Genomic DNA, 26487 nt, shown 5'->3' with positions numbered 1-26487 from the left:
TTGTGTTTATTTCCTAAGAGAATTTTTTCCTCAACAGTAGCTCAAGTAGACTTTTATATACATCTAAGATGAAGCTAGTATAGCTCAGCTGATTCAGTGGAAGGTGTCTGCAAAAATGACTACAGCTCTACACACAGGGTTCTACAACCTGAAATCAAAAAAATCCAGCAAAAGGATTTGCTTTTCCATGCAGCATATTACAACCTCCATCCCTGTTATATGAATCCTATAACCTGAGATGTCTGCAGACTGTATCATTGGCTCTCCTCCATGTTATGCAAAGTGTTATCCTCTGACACCCAACAAATTTGCCTTCATTTGAGCTACATGTGGGTGTCTCTTTGATAATCCATTCCTGGCTGTAATGCTGCAAATTCTCTGTGCTTCTCCTAGCCATGTACTTACTTTCCAAAAAATATTCAGCCCATACGAAAAAGTATTTCCAACAGGGCAAAATAGGAAATTTTACCATGACCACTACTATAACAGTTCACTCTGCTTTCTAGAGTTGTCAGCCTGCCAGTTGAATCCCAAAACATGAAAGCATCCTTCTTTGTCTAAACCATGAGAATTTATGACTGGTTTTATGAAGATGATTTTTTCTGGTTCTGCATATTTTTTCTTTCATGAAGCTTCAAATCTTGCTCGTGTTGTTTAATGAGCTGGCTGGTCAAGCATCTGATGTCCCAGTGGGAACTTTCAAAGTCACTGAGCACATTTTTACTTAAACTTGGCTGACATTTCTGTCTGTTTGATTTAATGTATGACTTCCATAGTTAAATTACCAATCAGCTGGAGCATACTAAAATCAGTCCTCAGAGCTGTAAACACACAAGCATCCAGCACACAATTCATTTTCTTCCTCTATATAGCAAGACAACACTCAGGTTTTGTCAGCATTTGGAAGCAATTTAGAATGATGTTTTACTTAGAAATTATTAAAATTATTTATCCTATTTTCAGCCCAGTTGAGATGCAGTGCCTCCCTTCCTCCTTGTAATCTGCTGGAACAATTGCAATAGAAACAATGACATGGTGCTCTTTCATCTGAGGAAATGCATCTTTTAATGGTCCATTTGCTTGTGGTTTCCTTATACTAGAATGCACGTTTTCAAAAGCTGCTTTATGTATCAGTGCTATATACAGCAACCTGCCAGATTATTTGGCAGAGCTAAAAAAAAAAGCCATATATATATATAGAAGATGTCATTTCCATATTGTTTGTCCATATACAGGAATGGTGGCACATGTGGCATGTGGTTGGAGCCCCAGCTTTCACATGATCCCAGGGCCTAGGGGATGAGTACTGCTACTCTTTCCTTCCCAGTCACCCCCTCCTTTCCCCTGCCACTGAATTCAGCACAGGAGGGAAGAGTGAATACTGAACAGTATTCAGCCCCTGGTATCTGGAGCCATGCAAAAAAGCAGGGAATTCAGTCAGACCCCACCCCAATCAGCTGGTGCACTCAGAGTTTGTGGCCCATGCAGAGCTCTGGCACGGCAGCAAGTTCCCTGTGCATGCGTGGCACAGGCAAAGTGGTGATGGAGGGGGGAGTGGGGCACAACCCCTCTTGCCCCATTCTTGGGTCTGCTGCTGTAAATATAAATCGTTTTTTCATTCAGGCATCTTGAAGCACTTTTCAGTTAACTAAGACTCCTGATCCCAAGTGTGTAGATATCATTAATGATGGATGCATCCTATGAGTTTGAAGTGCTATGAACCTTTTGAATTCTTTTTAATTAGTTTGTTTAGTGAAAACTAAAACAGTTGGAGAAGCACATGCAACTTTAGTCTTCCTTTTCTGTCTTCTTTCACTTGGAAGGAGCAGTCGTGACAGTCCTGACACCTTTCACCTCCCCATTCCTTCACTGGTGAGAAAAAGTAATAATGAGACTACCTACACCTTATCCATTTTTCTTCAGCAGGTTTTGAGCTACCTCTTGCTGTATTGTGTGTCTTCTTCGGACCAACTGCTCTTCCCGCCATCATTTTCTGGGCCTGCATACTCCCTCCAGGCAGCAAAGATGTTTATAAATACTAGTACTAGGAAAATAAACCTCACAGGACATGCAATCTACTCACCAGCCATCTGGCTATGGAAAGACCTAGAAGTTGTCCCATCTCACTGTACTATCCCTTCAAACACTGTAGTGAAGAGATACCTAGCAGGTCATTAGATTGCGTGAGACATCATAAATCACATTCACCTCTACATAGGATAGCTGTTTCTCTTAGCTAGACGTCTTTTAATGTAATGTTGTGCAGTTTGGGTCATCTCTGCTCCATTGTACTCAAACAGTTGTTGCAGTAGGACAGGGAAGTATTATTTCTTAGACCTATTGCTACAGGGCACTGTAGATGACCTGCCCCCTAAGCATTGGGGTTTTATTTGGAGTAAAAAGAAAAAGCCTCCTTCTTTCTCCCAGTGACACAGAGTTGGTGAAAGGGTAGTCTGTAGGCAGAGAAGATACAAAAGGGCTTGCCATGTGGTACTCTCCAACCCAGCACCTTATAATATATCAATAGTAGAAAACAGAATTGTTTTTTTGCCAAAAGGGAATTAAAGTGGGATTGTCTCCATGACCACCTCTGTGTGGGAGGAATAAGAGATGGATATCAGGGATCGTCAAACTCCCCTTCTCCTTTTAATAAGTACCTTGGCACTGGGCTCTGCAACTGCAGCTGTTGGGGCGGGGGGAGGTTAAGGAAAGATTTTTTTAAACAAAATGTCAATATAAAACATTTCCAGAGAGGAGCGGCATTTTTAAGCACATTAAACTATTTGAAATTGTGGGAAAATACCCAGATTCTTCAGTCTTTTATACTCATCTTTCCTGAAGAAGAGTAGAGAAAATACGTTTTAAAAGTTTAAGAATAGAGAAAATAACTCTTCCTATGAAAAAGTGTTTTTTCTCACTTTCTTATTTTTTAATTTATCCCATGGGAAAAGCATGATTTCCTAACAGCAAAGTTTTGACTGAAGATTTTTCTCCTGAAAATTCACCAGGGGAAAAAAATTCCATTTTTCAGCCAATTTGTCCTGTCTGAGTCACAGGTATTGTCGTCAGCAGCAGACAAAGCTGAGAGAATATGTATCTTCCATCATTTAACTTTTTTGCTTAGGTTTGAGACTACAATGGTCAAATGTGCTTAAAATTAGCAGATTGAAACCATCTCCCTGGTTATTACAGCCATCTTCAGAAGAAGGACTAGATCTGCAGCATGTGATACATCCCACAGCTTAGCAGTTTGGAATTCTCTTCAGTAGGAAAGTTGCTATATGGTATACCGTAGTGAAGTAAAATCTGCCTCTGGTTCCCCATCTGCTTGTATTCAGTTGTATTGGAGCTGTGGCTATAGTAGTGTACTTTGGAAATCCTGAATACCAGTTGCTAGGGGGGACAAATATCAATTGCTGTAAATTAGAGCAGTCCTGTGTCAGGTTTCATTTATACTCCCAAATCTGGGGGGAAAAAACAAAGGTTCTCTGAAGATACATTAGCTGCCTCAACCCTTTAGTCCTACACTGTTTGCAGTCATCTGGGCTTGACGTTCTTAGATACTGCTATTTGCTTTATGTCACACAAGTCAGCACTGGAGTTGAAAATGGAGCACAGAGATCCTGACAGCCAGTCTTTTGATCTTCTCACAAACGTAGGTTCATTCTCAAATAACATTTCATATCTCTAATAACCTGCTTAGCTTATAAATCAATCAAAAGACAGAGTGCCGTTTTGATAAATAACATGAACATATTTGTGAAATAGGGCTGGAAAAACGTGACCAGAGTGATTTTTGTTTGGCTGTTTTAAAGAGGAAAGGAGAATTTCACTGAGATCTTTAATGACATGTAGCTTTCTGATGGCATTGAAATCTTTGACATCATTTAGACAGCATGATCTGCCTGAGAAAAGATTAATGTTAATTAAAGTTGCATCTCAGAACTTCTGCAAATGACAGCAGCCAGGCCGGGTGTACGGTTATTTTTAGAACACTCCATTGCATTCAGCTTGACTCATTTATTAAGTTTAACAGATGAATCAATATCTCAGCTTCTTATGGTAGTCACTAAACAGAACTATATATGACATCCTGTATTCACATCTTTGCTCAGAGCTTACGTTCTGGAAGCCGAGCAACACTGCATCAGTCCAAGGGCACCAGAGAAGCTTAAGTATATATATATATATATATATATCTGTGTGTGTGTGTGTATACACATATATATATGTGTGTGTGTTTTATATATGTATATATATATGTGTGTGTGTGTGTGTTTTATATATATATATATTTCATAGCAGACTAAATGTATTTCTAAATGAAAACAGAAAAAGGTAGTAATGACAGGTAAAGCCCATTACAGTTCTAGCTTGTGAACCACACAAAAAAATTGGTGCAGACAAAGGGATCCTGACATTTTTGGCTTATTTTCAGACTACTAGAATTTTAAAAAATGAGAGTTTTATTTCTGCTTAACCTACAGCTCCAGAACATGAAACATCAAGCAGGTTGTAAGACGCATCTGTATTAAAATAATAATTTTCTCTCTATCAGTATTGTCTGATATAGAACAATACATCAGTTACACTTTATTATTTATTTCTTTTTTACTCCTCAGTTTCTGTCTGCCTCCCCACAGTCCCTTTCTGGGCTACAGCCTTTTCAAACTTTTTAAAACTCGGTGCCTCTAGAGATCCCATATCTGTCTGGAAATTCATGCCTACCCTGTCCTGTGGTATTTAGTTTTTGATTACTGAACAATTAAACTTCTGCTTGCTTCAGCCCAAATTATCCTGGCTCCACTTTACTGTGCACTATTCCTTATGCCGTTTCTAGTCCTCAGAGTACTCCAGGATCCTCTCATAGCTCTTTTTAAAATCTCTTAACAAAACATTTTGTCATTGGACATCTGTGGCACCCCTTTCATAATTTTTTTCCTAACACCTTGTGTTTGCATAAAAAGACATGAACAACTGTCCTGTCTCAGACCCCTCCCCAAATAGAAATACTCTTCCTTCTAGGTTCTCTAATCTATCTGGCTTTTTTCAGATTCCCTTCTTACACTGATTTATACCGGCTGAGGATATTGTCCACCAGATTTTTTTAATTAGTCTCATCACCTACATTGGGAAGTAATTTCACTTCTTCCTTGGAGAGATACTTAGAAGGTAAAAGGGTCTAAATCATGGGCAGGCAAAATATGGCTCCCAGGCCAAATCCGGCCAGCCAGGCAATTTCATCCTACTCGCGGGCACCTGCCAGCTAATTGTACCCTGCCCAGCCCACGCACCTCTCTCACACCCTCATAGGCAGAAGGGCTCGACCTAGTCATGAGACAGCTTCTGGGTGGGGATGCTGCTGCCACTGCTGCAGCCTCTGGGGGACTTGCTCAGCTTCCCTGGCATCCCGCTTGCTCCAGGCATCAGGTAAGGAAGTGGTAAAAGCGAGGGGGTGGGAAGCTGCAGCTAGGCAGGAGCATGGAGCTGGGCCTGGTGGCAGCATGGAGCACTTAGGTGGGCAGGGTGTGGGTGTAAGAGAGGGTGGGGACCCCTAACACACTCCCCCTCATGGCATGCTAGGTCTGGCGGTAGCAGCAGCAGGCGGTGGGCTCTCGTCGCCCACCCAGGTGCTGCTTTTTGGTGGCACACAGCTTTGGCCAGCACTCCACATGGCAATGAGGAGTACAGCCAGACTGGTTGTCTCTATTGTGTGGGGGTCCCCACAATGCACATGCAGCTCCTAGCACTTGTGCACTACCAGGGGAAGCCCCACATGATGGAGCCAGCTGCCTTTCCTGCCCTTTGCCATGCAGGTCCCAGGACTCCTCCAGAAGTGGAAGGGAACCCCGCCCCCTGCTTCCTGACAGCCAGCTCCATCACACGGGGCTTCACCCCAGTGGCACATGAATGCTGGGAGCTGCACGGGTGCTATGCGGAGCCCTGCGTGATAGAGACGGGCTTCCTGGCTACAGCTGCAGACTGCTGGGTGGTGACACCTGCATGAGCCACAAACATCCCAAGCGCCCGCCACCTGCTGCTGCTGCTGATTGCGGGGGCTGTGCTGCACCATGAAGAGGAGTGCGTGGGGGCTCCCCACACTCCTCCACCCTCTCTTGCACTCCACGAATGCCACACAACCACACCCTGCCCCCACAACCCTCCCACATATACACCCCTCCAAAATACCCTATTGCCCCCGCACACACATAGCCACACACTCTCACAGCCCCCCACGTACATGCTCAACCACACACCTCCACACAATATACAATAAGACTTTTATTTTTGAGTTATTATGCAATCACCTCTCTATATAGTATGCAAACACAAATCACGACAAAAATGTTTTTTTAATAAAATTCAAATATGTTATAGTAGGTGTTTGACATTTAGTATATGATTTGGTTTTTTTCTGGCTCCGAGATGGTAACCCTCCCCCTCCCAAAAGGAGTACTTCCGGGAGGCAAGGGGAGGGACTTGAGGTTCAAAGATGGCAACCAGGGGGCGTGGCACCTGTCAAGGGGCGGGTTTACCCTTACAGCCCTCGACAGCTCACCAAAACTCATTAAGCAGCTCTCCAGCCAAAATAATTGCCTGCCCCTGTTCTAAATGCCATGGAAGGGTTAGGTTCATATTTCACCCTGTTACAAAGATTCTCCCAATAGCAATAGAAATTTGAGTATATACAGCTTCTGCTTTTGAATATGTGGGGGCATAGTACTGGCCTATTTGAACTTTGTGTTATGAAGCAAAACCAGAGACATTTTTTAGCTTCACCTGTTGTTGTAGTGGTATAGATGTGGGTCCTGGACCTACACAAGTCCTTTCTGGTTCAGCCTTAAAAAAACCCTCAGTTATCTGCTGCTTCTCTTGGCCCCAAACACACATACATGTATGTCTTTGTGAATAACAAAGCAAAGCAGCTTGTATTGAAGTAAGAGTAAGTGTGCTATTTAGTAATGTCCTTAGGTAGGCCAAGGGGAAAGAAACGTTGTTTGGGGAGAGAGAAAAAGTGCTAAGATTTCTGCTGAAAAGAGTAAAGTAAATGCCCAGTTTTTCTTTTAATGTTTGTGACTGTCAGCACTTGACCAATCATTTATTTGTTAAGGGAGAAATAACTCTATTCATGATTTTATTTAGGATGCATTATAGTCAAGAATATAAAGACCACTGTGAATACTGTTTGCAAAGTAACTGATCCTCTGCCTCTCTGGCTATAATATTGTTTCTCTGCCAGTAAATATTCTGATCACAAAGTGAAAAAGTTCGCCCCTCATTGAGAAGTCTTCCAGTGAGTCCATGAACAAAAATAGTGCTTGGGAGTAGGAATAAGACTGTCCCAAAGCACTGTGAGAAAAATGCATTAAAGTACAGGTATTGTGCCACATACATTCATGTATCATATCCTAGATGCATTCATTAACTAAAAACTGACGTGTGTTTGTCTGATGTGCTTGGTGTGTCCCCTTTCAACTGTCAATATTCAAACCTTGGATTTGCAGATTGATGATACATATACATCCATGCCAAGGTTACAGCAGTAATAACAGTTGGAAGTACTTCCCCAAAATCTTAAAAATTATATCTTTCAGTCTTCCTCTCATTGGATGCAAGAATTTTTGGGATGCATTGCAACCTTGGTTCTATTTTAATATTTTTCAGATATATAATTTTCTTATCACTCAGCATGACATCTTAAGCTGTGGACAGAGGTTATATTTGTAGCGCTACAAAAAACAGGCATAGACATGAACCCCACTTGTAGGTTAGAGAAATGGTGCAAGTGCTCCAGAAATGTTTCTGGTTGAAACAGAAATGTCACTATAGTTCTGCATTTTGTAGTACCACATGTAGCACCTGTACAGTGTAATGTAGGGCTACAGGGGGTCTCGAGCCACTGTTGCTGCCACAGCAGGTGGGATTGCAGAGGGCAGCTCTCTGTCCGAGAGCTGTCACTGCTGTCCTGGCCCCTGGACATGTGGGGCAGTGAACTGTCAAAAAGCCCTCTGTTTTTTGTTAAGTTTTAAGGTGCAATCCTGCCCTGCTTTCTGGGATGATGATTGAAGACACTGATGTAGTTTTGACTCAGTAAGTCCATCCATTTCCCCAGCATCAGAAAACCTCTGTTCAGAGCTACATTTCCCAGGATGTCCTTCACGGAAGCCTCACTCACTTGCTCACACTCCTGTGCAACTGCTGCCATTGCTGCTCTGCCCTCCCCACTGCCCACAACTGCAGGTCTTATGCACCTCACCTACCCATCCTTATGCGCTTGCACAGTTCTGACACCTGATTTGAAGTATCACTTTGTAGTTCTATATCATGTTCACAGCCATAACAAAAATTAATAGAGTTTGATTCAGCCATATGAGTCTATTGATTCAATTGCTCTGAATTATTTAGGTCCCTGGCAAATGCTATTTTCATTGCATTATGGGTGCTGAGAAATTTTGTCACATGATAGAAACATCACCCGATGTACCTGGCTTGGCACTCTAAGGGCAGGCTGTCCTGAGGGGAAAAGTATTGTGCAAGTTGCACTACCAAGTCTCAGCAGTTGGGGAGCTGGAGAGCTGCTGTCAAGGGTGATCTAGGTCACCTGCCCCCTTCCTTCTGTGCACCACAAACCCCTGTCCTGCCAATCAGCTGATCAGTAAGACCAAGCGAGGGGGCATTCCCCTATGGTTTGACCCTTTCCAGATATCCCTGGGAAGGGTTGAGCCGTGCCAGCTCTTTCTCCATCCGTTGCACAGAACTTGGGGGATGATGATGGATCAGTCACTGTCCCAGTGTGGCAGCTGGGGCTGGAAATGCAGCCCGAGTTTGCTGGCAGGATGGTGCAGAGGCAGGAAGCAGTGTACCTTGGAATGCGGGAGGACCCAGCCAAGCAAGTGGAATAGGCTACACATTCAAATTAAAGTGAGAGCCAAAACAGCCACAGAGCTGTTCCATATTTAGCAAGTAATGTCTTTAAGGCTGCTTTACCATTTTTATCATGAGATAAATTGTTTGAACATGTGGCATGATACAACTTATTGCAATATTAATGCAATATCTGCCAGTGGCCTTATTGACTTGATCTGGGAAGATGTATCATAGATGCAGTCTTTGGTCTGCTAGGGCTACTTTGTGTCTTGATGTGACCAGTGGAGAATTCTCCCTGCGTAGAACAATTTCCCAGTGTTGTATATTTGGCTCTTTTGGTTTCCATGCATACCATTTCCACCCCTTCAGGTATAAGGAAAAAGAAGAGATATGTTCGGGTGGCTCAGGGGTGTAGGATAGATGGGAATGGAAAGGAGAGGTATTGCAGAAGGAAGTTCAGCTACACCTGGTCTGCAGTGACATAAATTCCCTCATGGACATTACTTCAGTAGCATTAAGGTTTGGCCCTAATTTACACCACTATAGAGTGGATTTTAATTATGTTACAGCAACTAGCTCCCAGAAGTTTTCCCTCTAAACCACATCTAAGGGAAGGTCAGGCATGAGTTTGTGTGTTATACTATCACTGGGGGGGGAAAAAAGCAGAAAACAGTAATTCTTCACCAGTGCAACTCTGAGGATAGCAACAGCAGAAGCTGCAGCGTAGTGAGGCCTGATGCATTTCTATACATGTCATCTACCAGGTCATCATAAAGTTAGAAGGCATATGATGAAAATGTCTTTGCCCTGCCTATAATTAAGTATTCACCACTGCTAACTAACCTATGGACATACACATTGTGGGGGGGGTGGAAACAGAAAAAAGTAATTCTTCACCAGTGCAACTCTGCTTGAGGATAGCAACAGTAGTGGTAACTTATGAGGAGGATTGTTTCTATGAATCACAAAGCAAAGCAGCAAATTCATGAGGAGGGTTTTTGCTCTGTATCCTTTGTACAAAGCATTCCAACTCCATGTACCACAATCATTTTTGAAGGTGACTAGTTTGCAGAGAAATATATAAGCAGTATACATGGGGGAGATCTTGCATATTTAAACTGCTCTTTCTTTCTCTCTTTTTATTAAAAAAAGCACAATGCATAATAAATTAAGCTGTATTTCATTATGATGTACCTGTCTGTAAATCCTTTTCATTCAAAGAAAAAAATCTAAGACAAATAATAGAGAGATAATTTATCTGCATAAATATTTTATAATTCTCCACTGGTGTGCGATTAAATTCTTTTTCTAAATGGCTTCCATTTCTATAGGACCCAGAAAATGATTAGTGCTATTCTGCTGCAGAGCCAGCAGGGGGAACATTAATTAACTAAATGATATTTCCAGAACCGCATTATCATTTTCAGTGGTTCTGCTCCATGAAATGAATGAAACCATATTGACACATCCTGGGAGAAGAACATAACTGCATGTGAAATAAGGACCAAATCCTACAAATACCATCAAGCACAGAACTTATTACTATGAATCTTAGCATGATTTTTTCAACAAAAATTGCAATAGTCATTCGTTGCAGGATGCAGCCTTAACATGCATATCCTTTAGAAGTTCTCAGTGGTTTCAGGACAGACAAGGATGTGATTTCTTTTCCTATGCCAGTTGCATTACTTCAAATAATCCAGATTTTAACTAAAAAAGGGCGCGTCTACACATGGTTATTTAATGCGGGTTAGCCCAATTTAAGCTGCATTAAGGGTGCGTGTCTACACATGTGCCCTTAATGTGGCTTAAAAATGGCGATTTTAGGCTATGTGAGCCTAAATTTGATACCTGCCCAAACCAAGTATCAAATTTAAGCAGGATTAGTTAATGCAGATTTAACAAATGTGTAGATGCGTTACTCCACATTAACACAGGGAATAGTCCTAGGTCTGCCCAGCCACTAAGGGGCTGGCTGAAGCCCAGCACCAGCGCTCCTAGCTGGCTGTCTCGCCTCCCCCATGCCTGGGCTGTTCTCTATATAGTTTGCCACTTGTACATGGCTTTTTTATTGTTGGTAGGTGGGGAGGGTGGTGGAGGTGTGCTGTTTGTTGCTGGGGGAGGAATGAGGGATAGGTGTTATGAGAGTAGTAAAGTTTTTTTGTTTTAAGCATGTGCATGCCTTGAGAGTGGTGCTGGGGGTGGCAGGCCAGGTGGGCTAGAGCAGGGAGTGCAGGAGGAAGGGATCAGCCAGGGCCTCCTGCAGCCGGTGCCCTGGCCCCTGGCTGGTGGGTGCATGGCTGTCCTGGGTTCTGGGCATGGGGATACCTGCTGGGGCCAGGCACCCCACTGGTCATCACTGGCAGGGGCCAGGCTGGAGCAGCAGGGTGCTGGGTGTCACTGGCAGGGGCAGGGGCAGTGGCAGTCCTGGTGCAGGAAGGCAGGATGGGCAAGGAGGGAGCTACCGTGTGCTGCTGGGCACCTGGTTCCTGGGCAGGGAAGAGGCTGACCAGGGATTAGAGGGCAGGGGTATGTTTCCAAGATGGCTTCCAAATGTTGGCATCTGGCTCTTTCTTCAGCATGGCTGCCAAGTGCTGGCATCCTTGAGTCCAGAGGCTGGAGCTGCCCCTGGTGGCCACAGGGGCACTTGGCAAAGTGAAGCGACTTGGGACTAAACTTAGTCCCAAATTCTACCACATGAAGACACCTGCCAAAACCATTTTAATCTGCATTAGATTAATGCACATTAAATTTAAACTGGCTTAAATTCACATGTGGTTGCACCCAAAGTGAACCAGAGATTTGAGAGAGCTATGGAATACATATTTTTGCTCAGCTGTTTGCTAGACAGACTTATCTAATTTATTGAGAAATTGGAAGTATAACTAGCCTATACTCCGTGTGCACAGATACTTTCAAGTTAGGTATTATATTTATGATCTTTTTTGAACAATTGTTCTATACAGAATTTTAAGTGATAGCTTCTGGCTGACTAGGAAGCAGGAAGGTTAACTGATTTATATTGACATTTGCAGGCTGCTTTCCTAGCAAAGAAAAGTCTATGTTTAACATGTCAGTAAAAAAGATTTAAATTGACAAATTAACCCAAAAACTAGACATCTGTTAAAAAGAACCAGCAACCTCAGCTTGTATTATAATAAAAGAAATCTTTAAGATATTGCTTCATTGGTACCTCAGGGCAATCAGGTTAAAAATATATCAAGCTTGAATACTGCAGAACACTGGAAGTATGGGAACGGAAATTGTATATGTATATGGTGAACATGTCTAATCACTGGAGAATACTGGGGTGCAATATGTAACCAAATATTACAGGTTGTTAGGTATATATTGCCAAGTGATCCTTTGGTACTACTCTTGTAGCTGTCATGTTGCTGATAAGTGATAGTCTTCTTGGAAAGAGAAAAATAGTCCAAAATTAGGGAAATGTTTTCCCAAGAATACAGAAGATATACAAGAAAATTAAATCTTTCAGTTATGCTGCAAAACACACTGAAGATGAGTAGATACTTAAATTGTTGGAATGAATGGATAGTTACTGTGTAATGAATGCTCAAAATACATTTGCCTGCAAAAAAAAGGGTATACACATACAGTGTTTTTGATAATAGCATTTCATACTTATGATTGGTTTGAGGAATATAGATAGGATCAGCAGTTTCACTCAAATTTAATAAAATCAACTTGGAGGCATAAAGAAGTTCTTGCTGTAGTATGGTTACATCCTGTTCAATAGGAACATTTGATGATTATGTAACTCCATGTTGTTTTTTCTAAACAAAATAATGTTTGTCAATGCATGTTTAATGATTTATTCTAAAGATATTGATGTCAATGATTTGTAAACCTGATAAAAATTTTAAGTAAATAGTTGTTTATAAAAGGACAAAACCATTAAGGACTTTTAATTATCAGCTTTCCAAGTACAAATTTTAAACTACGGACACTTGAAGGGGGAAAAAAGCCAGCTGCTTAAGAAACACTTCTCTGTGGTGGTTGAAAAAAATTAATTTTTCAACTCCTGCATTGATGACTGTCTGTAGAGTGAAATGCACTTTAAGTGCTCCTTCACATACCTTCTAATGTACACCAGTATAGAAGTGCTGGCACAAAAGAATACTACCTTGGTGCTGTATTGTGGAATATGGAAGCTTTAAATATTTGATTTGTATTTCAAATATAGCATGTGCTGGTAGTGGTGAAAGGTTTTTATCACCGAATGCTGTTACTGTCTGAGAGCGTTTATTAGTTATCTGATCAAAATAGACTTTGACTTCCATGGGTTTGGTATTGGATCTTAAAAAAATAATAAACAGAATATAAGGGGTAGTGGCTTTTTATTGACCAGGTTAGGAAATACATTCCATTGACAGGAACCAACAGGAAAGAAAGTGCAGAGCTGATCTTGGAAGAAACAAACAGGTCAACTGATTTTACTATATTGATTTATTAGTTTTCTACATATCGGTTCTGTGTAGCCATTGTTTAAAAAAGATCCCTCTTTCACCATCCTGCCCTTGCATTCCATCCTCTGTGGAATAATTGTGTTATTCATATTCATGTTAGCTCAGTCCATCCAATCTTGATACAGCTTCCCTCTTCCTTCTTGGAGTTTTGTGTGAAATTAGTTTTCCAGCTCCACAGGGCAGATCTATAATGCCTTTTTATATGAATTGGAATTTAGGTAGTATTAAAATAAAATAATAGTCTTTGTTCTCAGGTCTGTTCCTAGTGAAAAGGTGTACATGTCTTGAAAAACCATCACAACAAGGGGAAAATAACCTGACAGCATGATAAGAGTCCTGAAACTGAATTGGGCACAAAGCTTGAATGTTCCTCTCATCTCAAAAAATAGTGTATAGACTTCAGAACTGAGAAGGGTAAGGTAGTAGTAGTGAGGCAGAGCATGTCTACACCATATAATACAATGCTATGTAGCTTGGGTACCAAAAGCAATCTAGGTGCTTTAGTGTGGAGCTCTAGCTGCTAAGTAGTAAATTAGCCAGGGCAGAGCTACGCATTTACATGGCTAGCTGCTTCTAGTTACCTCATTGACCTCCTAAGGTGTGTACAGAAGTGCTCTGTACATGTTTTACAGTGCTGTAATTTAGAGCACTTGTTATAGCATTATAGAATTACAGCACAGTGTTTTTAAACATGACAGAAGTGCACTGTCAGGTGTGGGGGTGGCTCTGTCAGGTGTGGGGGTGGCACTTCCCAGGCTAGGAGACATGGGGTGCTCTACAGCCTCCTGGGGCTTCTCCACTGATCAGAAATTTTACCAGCGTACAGAAGTTACTTAAGAGCACAAGCAGAAGTGTAGCTCCCTGCTATAACTGAGAATGCTTTGCAGAAAGTGTTCTGAGTTATGATCCCCCAGACCAAACAGAAGTTCACTCTTGGTTCTAGGGTAGAGGGGAATGCAGCTGCTGTCTGTCAGCCTGTAGCCAGTTTCTCCTAGCAATGACCCCTCCTCCGTGCCTGCTCCCTAGCACTGTTTTCAAATGGGAGGAGGGAGAAGGGAGCAGAGGGAGCTCAATGTAGGGGTTCTTCAGCCAGTGCTGGAGCATGGGGTGCTCCAATACACATGTCCAACCTTCCAGCAGTGGCTGAAAAAATCCCAGACCAAAGTCCCTCCACTCCCTTTTCCCCCTTCTATTCTGAAAACAGCAACAGGCTGGGAGGCAGCACAGACACAAGTTACAGAAGATGCTCTGTTTTGAAAGGTCTTCATCTGAACACCCAAGTGGCCATTTTTTAAGCAGTCTGCAGCCATGCACATATGTTTGCTTATGGCTATAGACCACTTTCTGTAGCCATATTGGGCAAAAATTGTCACTTCTGTCTGCGTCCTAAAGCACAGTAGGTTGCTAAAGTACTATAAAATACAGTGCATCAAATTTAATACCTCATTTAACAAGAGTTAATTTAAAGGACCATACCCATTTTTAAAGTGCTATAAAACTGTGCATTTCTGTTAAGCTATGGCAATAAAGTGCTTTAAATGGTGAAAAAAGCAACTTCTGTACACACCTTTAGAGACAGCTCAGGTATCTATATATGACACTGCATTGTTCACTGTAGATATACCTAGAGAGGAAAGAAAGCTTTGCACTGCCACAACCTATATTGTACAGTACAGGTATGCATAATTAGAGGTCTTCATCCTCCAAGACATTCAGGCACATTTCAACATAGAGTTTACAAGAAACACTTTTAAATTGATGGAGCTGTCCAAGTAAAATTGTGCTAAGCACTAAAATAGTTAAACTCATCCATGCCAAAAAATAAAAAATAAAAAAAATCTTGGAATCCAATATTTAGTGACAGTTGAAATAAAAAATAAAACCACAGTGATGATAATTTCTGCTTGGTTGACCTACTTTTTACCTTTCAGGCTAGTCAAGTACACCTTGCTTCTAATGCTTGTTTTGACTTCTTATGGGAGATTTTTATTTGGATAGTGACAGAAAAGTTTTCTGAACTGCTAAAATGCCAAGATGGCTTTATTTGTCTCTGATCTAGCAGCAACAGAATTAACACAGTCCATACTTTGTGTTATTGATTTTGAGAATATTTTCTTCTCCCAATTTCAGGTTGGGTGGGACTATATCTGCATACAAGATAGTGCCAGACGAAATAGAAGAAATCAAGGTATAGTATTACTACTGTCTTTCAACACTCTGGAGTGTTTTGTTGGAGAGAATACCCAACTTGTTACAAGGAAAAGGCAACCCTTGTTTTGTGCTTTGAAATGCACAGAGTATGTATGGTCTTCATTTTATACCCTAACTAATAAATATTGAAAATAGTAAAAAAAAAAAATCATCTTAAATATTGAATAACTGACTTGACCAACTATCTAGAGCAGTCTGTGAAATTAAAGAACAGCATAAAGATAAAAATGAAACTTTTGTCTTTCCTGTACACTTCTAAAGTCCCCTTTTCTCTCTAAGCCCTAACTACTAATTATGTTTGTTGAATATGTTCAGTGATCTGTATCTCTATAGGGCCAAATTTTTTGGGTCAACCTAAAGGAATCTCAGTACCACAGTCACATTTTCCCCTTCAGTTTTTCACTTGACACCTTTATTTGAAACATTTGGGGCCTTTTATCATACAGTCAGTATTAATCGAAAGTTATGGCCAAACTTTGCACAGCCCAGTGTCTATTTAGTTTCTTGAATCCAAGTTTAGAAACCTAAAATAAACCTAGCCTGATTTTCAGAGGTAATGATTTCCTTTAGCTCCCATTCACTTTGTTAGGTTTTATTGACGTCCAGCAGTCATGTAGTTTAAGTCTCAGGATGGATTCAGAAATGTAACTGTAGACATCTAACTTTGAAAAGGTTTATCTATTTCAAACTTTTACAAATATGTAATCTGGTGTTCACATTTGTTCTGAAATCAAAAGCACATTTAGGTTTAGCAATGCTTTCTTTTTATCTTAAAAAGAGGTAGATGGAAACAGTGGGCACACAAAGAAGCTCCAAGAATTCTTTGATTCGATGGATGACGGTTTTTCAATTAATAGGTTATAGCAGAATTCAGTCAAACCAAATACACTCATGGAAAAAAATATAGCAATTTGTGTTATTTCTTGTTGTTCAATGGGGTGATGTACATTTACCCTAGGTTAGAATATAGCTCTTAGCAGTGCCTGTGTAACTGGTGTTGTAATGATATCTTGTGAGACTTAAAATAAGAAACAATCAACTTGACTATCCCATTGCCTTGCACCACTTATTGTTATTTAGGGTTGTACAAAGTGAGTTAAAAATGGCTACAAAAACTAATAAATCAAATAATTAGATATTATAACCATTTGACCCAGTTATGACTTCACAGTGTGCAAAAGCATTAAAATATCAGGCATTCTAGACCAAGTTCATATTTAATGTAATAAAATACAACTTCGCTGCAATTGCACCTTTTCACACGATAGCAGAATCTATCTGTTTGCCACCACTAAAAAACCTAAGCTTCTCCCTTCTTTGAAAATTAGTATCATATTTCATATTCTCAAAAAAGAAACATGAATTGCAAATCTGAGAAATTGATTAGATTTTTTTTCATGAGATTTGGAAAATAGCACCATTTTTTTTTTAACTCATAAACTCCTTCAATTTTGGAAACCCAAACAGTGGCAGCTTGCTAGTGTATAAGAAATGGAAAGTGAAACTGACTTGCCAGATTTCAGTGGGTAAAATAAGTGAAATGGAAAAAGAAATAAGAAAGCAAATCAGTTGTATGATATGTTCAGTTTCAGTGTAAGAACACAAGGTGCACTTTAAATTTTTTGCTCTTGAAACCTGCTAAAAGGCTGTAGATAGAATTAATTAGTGAAACATTTCTGACTGAAACACACTTAAAAGCATTTCTTAAAGGAAACCTTTCAGCCAGGGGACACGTTCCTGTGCAGTTCCTGGCTGGAACATTTAGAAACAGAACAGCCTCCTTTTATGCCAACCAGTGGGTGCTAGAGAAGCATGCAGTGACCTGTGGCTCTATACTTCACTCTCTCTTCCCTCCCCTCACAGGGATAGGAGGTAGAGCAGAGAAGTTGTGTGGGAGGAGGGCTCCCTAACCACACTGCTAAAAATATGACACTCTGGCTCCAATACCCTCTACCTCTCTTCTCCCCCTCTCAGGCAAATGGAGAGGCAGAGAGGACTGTAGGTCCTGGAGTTGGCAGGTGTCTGGCAGGGGAGCAGCCAGATGTAAGCCAAACTCCAAGTGTTGCTTGGGGAGCTTGTCACAACCTGACAGCTCCCTGCCTCCCCTGCTGAGACATAGCAAAAAGTAAAATAGTATCTCAAATAAAGAGGTCCTCTTTTGGAATGTTTCAGATGCTTTTAGAGCAGGGGTTTTCAACCTTTTTCAATAAGCGTACCCCTGGTGGCCAGACAGAGCAGCGGCAGCACAGGGTGGTGGGGGGCGGCTGCCACATATGAGCTTCCTCACTCCCCTCTGCATCCAGCTGTCTGGGCAGCACCTGCATGGCCCGCTGCCCTCACTTGACCCCAGCCGTGGTCCTGGGAGGTGGCGGCGTGGGGTGGTGGGTGGCAGCGCTCCATCCCCACCTTCGTGTGCGTACTCCCTAGGGCCTTCCCAAGTACCCCCGGGGGTCTGCATACCCCCGGTTGACAACCCCTGTTTTAAAGCATTTCAAAGGTGTTGTACTTGCATACAGCTGGTGTTTGAAATGTTTTAATTATTACATGTGTCCTCATTCAACAGACTGTTTTGGTCTACTTCTTTACATCTCTTGGTACTCAACTACCTTGAGATTCCAGGGGGGAAGAAGTATGTTCTTCCTTCACCTCAGTACTCTCAGCATAGCTGTATTAGAAAGAGTCCACTGCACTAAGCCAGAGACCTTCAGCTATTCTGAGCAGTTGAAGAAGATGCATGCTTTTCTTCTCTCCAGTAACTGTCATCTCTTTTGTGGAAGCTGTTTCAGGGTTTGATGTTCACATAACATGCTCTGTGGGTTTATACTTTGTGTATGTGTGTACAGTGTGTCTGTTTTATGCTATATATTAATCTCTTTATGTACATTTAAAGCATGTGGTATGTCTATACACAATATGTATTCAGAGTATGTATCTCTTCAGTACATATATGTGTTGCTGCATGATCAATTTGGGGCAAAACTCCCATGCCCAGGCAGCAAAAATTGTGATATTGTGTGACTAAGGTACCACAGATGACGCATGGAAACTAAGCTGTGTAGAATAACCAGGGTATGTGATTATAATTACTTTGATAATAATCAAAGTGATTGTAAACATGATTTAATCAGCAAGCAGGAACTTTGGCTTAAATAATACATTTTAATCTTATTTGCATTTTTACTTTTTAATGCTTCTTTGGAGTGTGTGTGTGTGTGTGTGTGTGTGTGTGTGTGTGTTCCATTGCAGGGTTCACATGCAAACAAGAGGGTTCTACCAACAGTGTTTTCCAGGCCCACACCCTCTATATTTGCATTCAGTTGCAAGGGTATATTCAGCTCCAGAGGTACATGAAGTCCAGTGTGAGAGCACCTTTCACTCCAGTCCCTTTAAGTTGGCCTTGGTCTCAGGTGGAACACCAGAGTCTTCAGCTTCACTTAACTTGTTCAGGCTCTTATTCTGTTTATGTGTAGCTCTAAGTTCTTTAAGTTTTTAAATATTAGTATATTAGTCATATGCGGTGAGACTAAAGGGGCTAGGTATGTTCAGCTTATGGAAAAGACACTTAAGAGGGACATGATAGAAGTCTTCAAATATTTGAAGAGCTGTCATAAAGAAAAGGAAAATCACCTTTTCTCTCTTGCTGCAGAGAGGAGGAAGGATGTAAACTAATAGCTTGAAGTTACAGCAAAGTAAGTTTAGTTGGATATCCAGAAAAAACCTTCTTCACTGTTAAAACAGTGAGGCAGTAGAATAGATTGTATAGGGAAGTTGTGATATTGTGCACTCTCCATCACTGGAGGTGTTCAAGAAGAGGGGTACAGCCACTGGTCAGGGGTGATCTAGATGTAACTATGCCTATGTTCTCTTATGTATATTTCCTATGCTTCTGGGCTTCGCTGGTTGGCCCTTCACCTCCCACCCCTTTTCTGTTACATGTATCAGGGTGTTTTTAAGCCTTCCTAGTGGCATTAGGAGTTGGCTACAGCCAAGGCTGGGGACTTTGACTGGGGTGTGCCAATACTGCTCTGGACCAAAGCCCATATCTTAAATGTGCAGAATACACATAGGAAAAATTATCAAAATGTTTTTATTTAAAATTAACAGCTTTATTAAGCAAAGGAAGTATCTGTAGTTAGTGAATTAAACTGATGGATTCTGGTCAGCATGTCCTTCAGTATTTTAGAAATAGTAGATCATACTTCATGTTTATACAGAGATTAGAAGAAAACACTTCCCTGTTTTTTTTCACATCCAGACTGACTTCTTAGCCAGCGCCCCATGCTGCAACCGCTCACAGCCCATGTGGGGCTTCCTGTGCCTGCTCAGGACAACCCTGTGCGAGCTGTGAGTGGCTGCAGCAGGGAGCGCTGGCCATGGGGGGGAGGGCTTTTCCCTGCACTCAGCACCCACTCATTCACTGCTGGCGATCGCAGGGTCAGGGCTGCACACTGCCCCCCACCTGTACCGTGGGGCTGAGGGGGGCACTGGGAGTGAGCAGGCACGGGAACCAGTGGGAGCATGCGGCCCACACTGGTGTCCCCTCTTAGCTTTAAATGAGCTAAATTAGTTGAATAAACTGAAAAGGAGATATTCTCTGAACATGTAAAAGAAGCTACTGCACTCAGAACCTGGCTTAATACATCAGCGAGTGCCAGTTCCTGGTGTTTAGCCAATGACTGGTACCACTTTCTCTAAAATTTTGCAACAGAATATACTTGAATATTTTTACATCTTTAAGCTATTTTAATATAGTGTACTAAATTTAATCCATAATTTAGGTTGTTGATTTCAATTTTAAATTTTAAGTTATTGTATTTACTTACCTACCACAGGCACCTTTTCCCAAAAATCAACCCCCACTTAATGTCCTAAGCAGGCAAGGTGATTTTCTGCCTGCAATAGAAGCATCCTGCTTTGATTCCTGCTCTACCCAGCAGCAGCAGCAGTGGCATTTCTATTCAGGCAGTTTGGGGAGTCAGTTTATTTAATGACTCATTGTTCTTTGTTCTACTGTTGTTAACAACCATCTCTCCTTTTTAATGGTCTTGATGTTCTATTAATTAAGTGAATCTTTTTTCACGCAATATTGCTGCCTGCTAGCTGTTCCTCATCTCTCTTCCTGTATTTCACAGACCTTTTTTAGCTCTTTTTAAAAGAACTCTGACTATGCTTTGAACTAATCCTAATAAAATGGAGCCTTTTTGTAGGTGGCACTTTCCTTCAGCTGATATTAGATACAAGAATTCAAAAATGTTCCACTTGGGAATGGAATTTTGCCCCTTATGTCCAGAGCCTGAGGTTTTTATTAGAATCACAGTGTCCTACATTAATATTCCTCCCTGGGCAACAGTTTGCAATTTATTAGGGGGGAAAAACACTTGATCTCACCCCCTGTCATGTAAATGTTATAAATAGCCCTCCAGAGCTATACAATATAACTGCTAAAGGCTCTTAGAAGCAGAGTTAGTCCCCTGGCTTTGAACGTAGATTGAATAAATGTAGATGGCAGCAGTTATAAATTGCCTTCTCCGGACAGTTGTGAAAGAACAAGCTCTTAGAGTGGATAGAGACCTTGATCTATCATCTGCCATCCTTTCTTTTCAGTATTGTGAAGGAGACAAAGCTGTGCTAGGTCAAAATTCCTGAAAAAAATGTCAACCCAGATTCAGGATGGAGGTACTCTCATTTACTTTGGATGCGACCTCCCAAGGGGATTGCCTCTCATCAAGGACTGTTTGAGATAGGTTATTTGGGCATTGTAACAAGATAATTTTGCTGAAGGTTCATGCAGTTCTTCTATAGTGACCAACACTTTCAGTATTCTTCAGTAGCAGTGTTTCTGAGTTTTTTTTGTAAGTTTACTAATGTCCATTCTAAACCTCTCAGGCAGAAAGGTATCCATATGTGCCACTTCCTAGATAAACCCTAAGAGGAGCATCTTCATAGGAGAAAGCAGAAATCATTACCAGCAAACAACTCAGCTACTTCAAGAACATAGCTTTGTTATAACACAGAATAAGGGCCAAGTGATTCCAGCACAACTGAGCATATTGTGTAAAAATGAATAGATATGCTGCTGATTACAGGATATCTGATGCACAGAGTTTTGTTAACAACGTGTAGTGATCTGGCTGATCTGACTGGAGAACATATGCAGAGAGAAATTTTGGTTTAAGGACCTGGTCTGAAGTAGAAATTAGATGCTGTAAATCAACTAGTGTATGCTCTTGTGTGAAATACCCACAAGTTGTTCACAGTAGCACTGTACAACAATAACTGGGTGATGACAGATAATACCTCTGTAATGCTTGAATCAATGGTCAGAAAAGAATCAGGTCACTGATGCTTCAGTAGGATTCCAGCCATGCATATCTTCCACATAAAAAGTTGAACAATGAAATACATTGCCTAAGCAGAAAACCAAGCAAGTGCAGCTTATGTCCTGAACTATTTGAATTCCAGAATAATATCTCAGGAGAAGCTATAATCAATCTGTTCATTTTGAGGTTCAAGAACAATAAAACTCTAAAACGAAAGGACCAGAAATAGAATCCCAACAGCGCAGAAGTGATGGTAGTTGACAGATCTCATGACTTGAGGGAGATAGGGATACCTATCATTGATGGGGTTCATTCTCCCCTTATCACTCAGGTTCTTAGTCTGGGGGTGCTTTTTGATCCTTTGCTGTACCAGTGTTCTGAGATTGCAGCAGTGTCCGTGAGTCCCTTTTGCTAACACCATCTGGTGAAAAGCCTGTGACCTTTTATTTTGCATTCAGATCTGACCGCCATAGTCTAGGCTTGCAACCTCAAGGATGGACTACTGCAATGGGGCTACCTTTGGTAACTGTCTGGAAGCTGCATATAGTGCAGAACACCCACTTTCTGATGGGTGTGAGTTACCAGGAGTGCATTTACTTCAGTGCTCAAAATTCTGTACTAGCTTCCAGTAGATTTCTGGGTGCAACTCAGGGTGCTGGTTTTGACCTATAAACCCCTAAGTGGCCTGGCTATATATACCTAAGGAACTACCTGCTCCCCTATATTCCATCATGATCCCTAAGGTCAGCCAAGAGCAACCTCTTGCAAGCTCCTTCTACACACCAATGTTGCTTGGGAAAAATAAATGAGCAGATACTTTCAGGAATCACTCCTGAGCTTTGGAACTGTCTTCCTATTGAGGCCCATCAGAGCCCAGGCCTGGACATCTTCCACAAATACATAAGGCCTTCCTATTTGGGTAGGCTTTTAGCAGGTGGCGTTAAGTTCTGTGGCATTGTTTGGAGTTATTGTAGGGGATTTGGTTTATTCGGTTTTTTTTTTTCTTTAAATGAGAAATCCTTGGCAATTGGCACCTTCAACTAGAGATACCTAAAATCTATGCTGTTCTCTTCCTCGCAACTATCAGTTCTCTTGAGTTCAACACAAAGAATGTCTGGAAAGAGAAGTCTGAGGCATTCTTATGGCCATGTGGCCAAAGAGACCACAGTTCTCAGACCTGATCGACTATCAGTTCATCTCTCTTCCCAGCAGAAAGAACCTCTTATCTGAGATCCAGACCTACATAAGGAACCAGAAGACATTAGCTTAGATGTGCATATTAAAGCAAATTAAAAAAGAAAAATATGGTTAAAAAACCCAATAATTTCCTTCTTTGGCTTCAAGAAAATGGTTGCTAAGTAGGATATATTCCAGTATCTAATCAAAGTTCAAGTACTAGTACTGAGCCAATAAATGTGACAGTATTCATGGCCAAGAGATGGCCTACAGATCCTTCAGTAAAGTTGTCAAACCACAGACAATTTAAAGTCAGTTAGTGGTCATATTAAAAAAAAACAATAGAACTTGATTGTCTGTATACCTATGCTTTAGTTGGTTATTTTTGGCATCCTTATCAATTACCTTTCCATGAATATAAAATATTGCAACAGTGTAATTATGGACTTCCTTTTGAGTCACTGGGAAAATATGCTTCTACTTCTCTTCAGCTGTAAAATTGTCAGAGCACAAAATGTTATCTACAGCACAACAATAATATACTGCACCTTCCATAAAGCTGTAATAGTATTGATGGCCAATTTGCCAGTATTCACACTATGCCTATCATACTTTGTAGATACTTGAGAGATACCCAAAACATCCATTATAAAACCTAAGATGGTTTGGCTGCTGTGTGGAAGGGGATGAAGACAACGAGAGTAATTGAAAACCTTTGCATGATCTACCGAGGTTTCTTCTCAAAGTATGCCATAATTTTTATAGGGGATGTTTTGGGTATCTCTCAAGTATCTACGAAGTGTGATAGGCATAGTGTAAATACTGGCAGTGTCATTATGCCTCTGTTCTTTGGTGTTTATATTTGTCCGTACTATTATATAAGTACCACTACAAGAGTGGATCTTCATACAGAATTAAAAACAAAACAAACAAACAAAAAAACTTATTTTTATTTATCTACATATTTTGTTTCTTCTAGTAGACAAACCTACCGATCTGTCCTAGGAAACCTTTTTTGATATATTCTAATAATCATCTTTTTTTAATAGAGGAAGTGCTATACTTCCAACAAAAGTCCTTGTTAGTAATTTCACAATTCAAGAAAAGAGTCTTTATAATTATAACTTTGAAAGTTACTGCAAATTGAGTGATACCTCAGGGGCTGGTGAATGTTTCCCTGCCTATGACTGACAGGTCAGGGTTTGTTTTTTGTACTGCACAAACTCTGAAATCTCACTGTAAAAGATCAGTAGATCATCCTACTGCAAGAAAATGTTCAGGTAAGTCTGGGTGTATTTTCAGTTATGTCAAATCTTAATGCTCCATAACTGTCTTGTATTTTCAGTTTTTCATGTTTCCTGCATGCACAGAATCTTACAAAAATTTAATCTTATAAAAAGAGGGCCTCGGGCAGGGTGACAGAGAGACTAAGGGGCTGTAGTAACATAAAGGTGACCTGAATACTTTATGTTTGGCTAGGGAAGGATTTTCTTTAATATAAGTGAGATTAATAGGTATTTGTTTTAGAAAGGGACTTAATGGGATGAGAGTATTGCTTTGCTTTTTGCCATAAAAGATTCCAACCATGTATGAGCCTGTGCCTTTATATATCTGTATGTGTGTGTGTATAAAATACAGTCATAGATGTGTTGGCACATATATACAATAAAAAATAATCCTGCTAACCATTGACAGAAATGTAAATATGATTTTCAATCCATTAAATAAATAGGTTGTCTAAATTCAACTTGATGCATGACTGTGCTATATGTGACCATAGAAAGAAGCAGACTTATTAAGGAAATAGGTGTGCTGTTTAGCATAGTACCTGCAAGGATCATTTTATGAGGGATTCCGGTATGAGGATGTTCCTTTTGAAGCTATTTTTAGTATTCCTCGGAGGGAACATGTACTGCATCTCTGAAATCATCAGCTTCAGTAGGCTTGCATGGTTCCCTTTGGAAACTCATTTATAACTTTAGTTTACTGTCAGATATCAGATTTTGACTGCAGTACAAAAATAAACACAGTTCAGTTAATTTTACTTTGCCAGGAACATTATAAAAAATTTATTATGCAATTTTCCCCAAGGTAGGGTTAAAAAAATTTTATTTAATATGTGCAAGTTCTTTTAGTCCTCCAGACTTTTTTTTACCAGCCAAGATTATTAACCTGTTTGTGCAGCAATTACTCTAAAAAACAGAATTTAAAAAGCAAAGGACAGAATTAGTTCTGTAACTTAGGCTTTCAAGAATAAATAAAAATATATTTTAATCTTAAGTGATTTTCATATAGGATCATGATCTACCGGAAAAGACAATGAAAATATTAGATTTGATACTCATTTCTTGAAATGAAGCCTGTGCTAAATTAATTCAATCAGATTGCTTTAATTTCATTGTCTAATGTTTATCAGTCCTGAGATTTTCAAGTATAATACGTGTATATTTTTACATAACCACAGAACGCTTCAAAGAAATTTAAAATAGTATCAATTTGAAAAGGGAAAAAACCTAACTTGAAGGATATACACTGTTTACAGCCCGCTTTTTTGTTATCTGGCAGAATGGTTATACCAAGGTTGAGATGATTTCACCAAGTTTTAGAGAAAACATAACAGGATATTATAGGCTTGATTCTAAAGTTGTGATCAAACATGGAAAACTCAAGTCTTAACAGATCAGAGTAAGAATGGGTGGCAACTGTTGATCCTCCTGGATCATGGTGTATGCATGAGGGCCACCAAGACCTTCAGTGTATATGCCTGGGTAGGAATTTTTGGAGCAGTGGAGGCTGCCCAGACCTTCCATCCTCCCTTTAGGCCACTGAGACAGAATCCAAAGACCAGACTGAGTCCAGATGTTTGACATTTCCATGGCTGTAGTTGTATAAGTGCCTGGGAATCTAACCCAGGTCTCTTGTGTGGTAGGCCAGGATTCTACCACTGAACCACAGGGGACTCCCTGAGTAAGAATATTTTATGTGTAATTAATTAGTTTAAAAGTTTATGTGCAAAAATTAAGATTATGCAAACATATAGTCTTATGGGGGTGGAAGATTGGTTGTAGATTCAACTTAGTTGAATCCCTTTATTGCTGTTCTTGTACAAATGGAGCTAGTCTTTCTTTTCCCCTGGTTTGCAAGTTGGTTTATAAGAATGGAAGAAAAGTACAGTGTTGTCCCTCTTAATGCAAGCTGTTAGTCCAGAGGCATAGCAAGCTCCTTCAATTTGCTGGGGTGGGGGGTAGGTGAGGAAGAGTATGCCAGCCAGTGGATGTGAGTGGGGGGAAGGAGGAGTGAACTCTTACCTGGTTCAACTCTCAGACTCTGGTGGCAGCTGTTACTGCTGTGGGACAGGCCCACTGCACACCAGCTGCAGCATACCCATGGTACTCCATTCACTTCCCACCACCTTCCCTTCCAAT

The 26487-nt window shown here is 40.7% G+C and overlaps 1 protein-coding gene across 1 annotated transcript in view; it reads left to right on the top strand.

The window, feature by feature from the left end:
- Positions 1-26487, top strand: part of GPHN (gephyrin) — a 400537-nt gene that overhangs the window by 50304 nt on the left and 323746 nt on the right. Inside the window, exon 2 of the mRNA XM_025201357.1 lies at positions 15486-15543. The gene's annotated coding sequence lies outside the window, so the exon portion shown is untranslated. The remainder of the gene's footprint in view (positions 1-15485; positions 15544-26487) is intronic.

The sequence above is a fragment of the Alligator sinensis genome, unplaced genomic scaffold (assembly GCF_000455745.1).
Source record: "Alligator sinensis unplaced genomic scaffold, ASM45574v1 scaffold768_5, whole genome shotgun sequence".
Taxonomy (NCBI): Eukaryota; Metazoa; Chordata; order Crocodylia; family Alligatoridae; genus Alligator; species Alligator sinensis.
The sequence above is the reverse complement of the archived record's forward strand: the minus strand, read 5'-3'. Positions and strand labels throughout refer to the sequence as shown.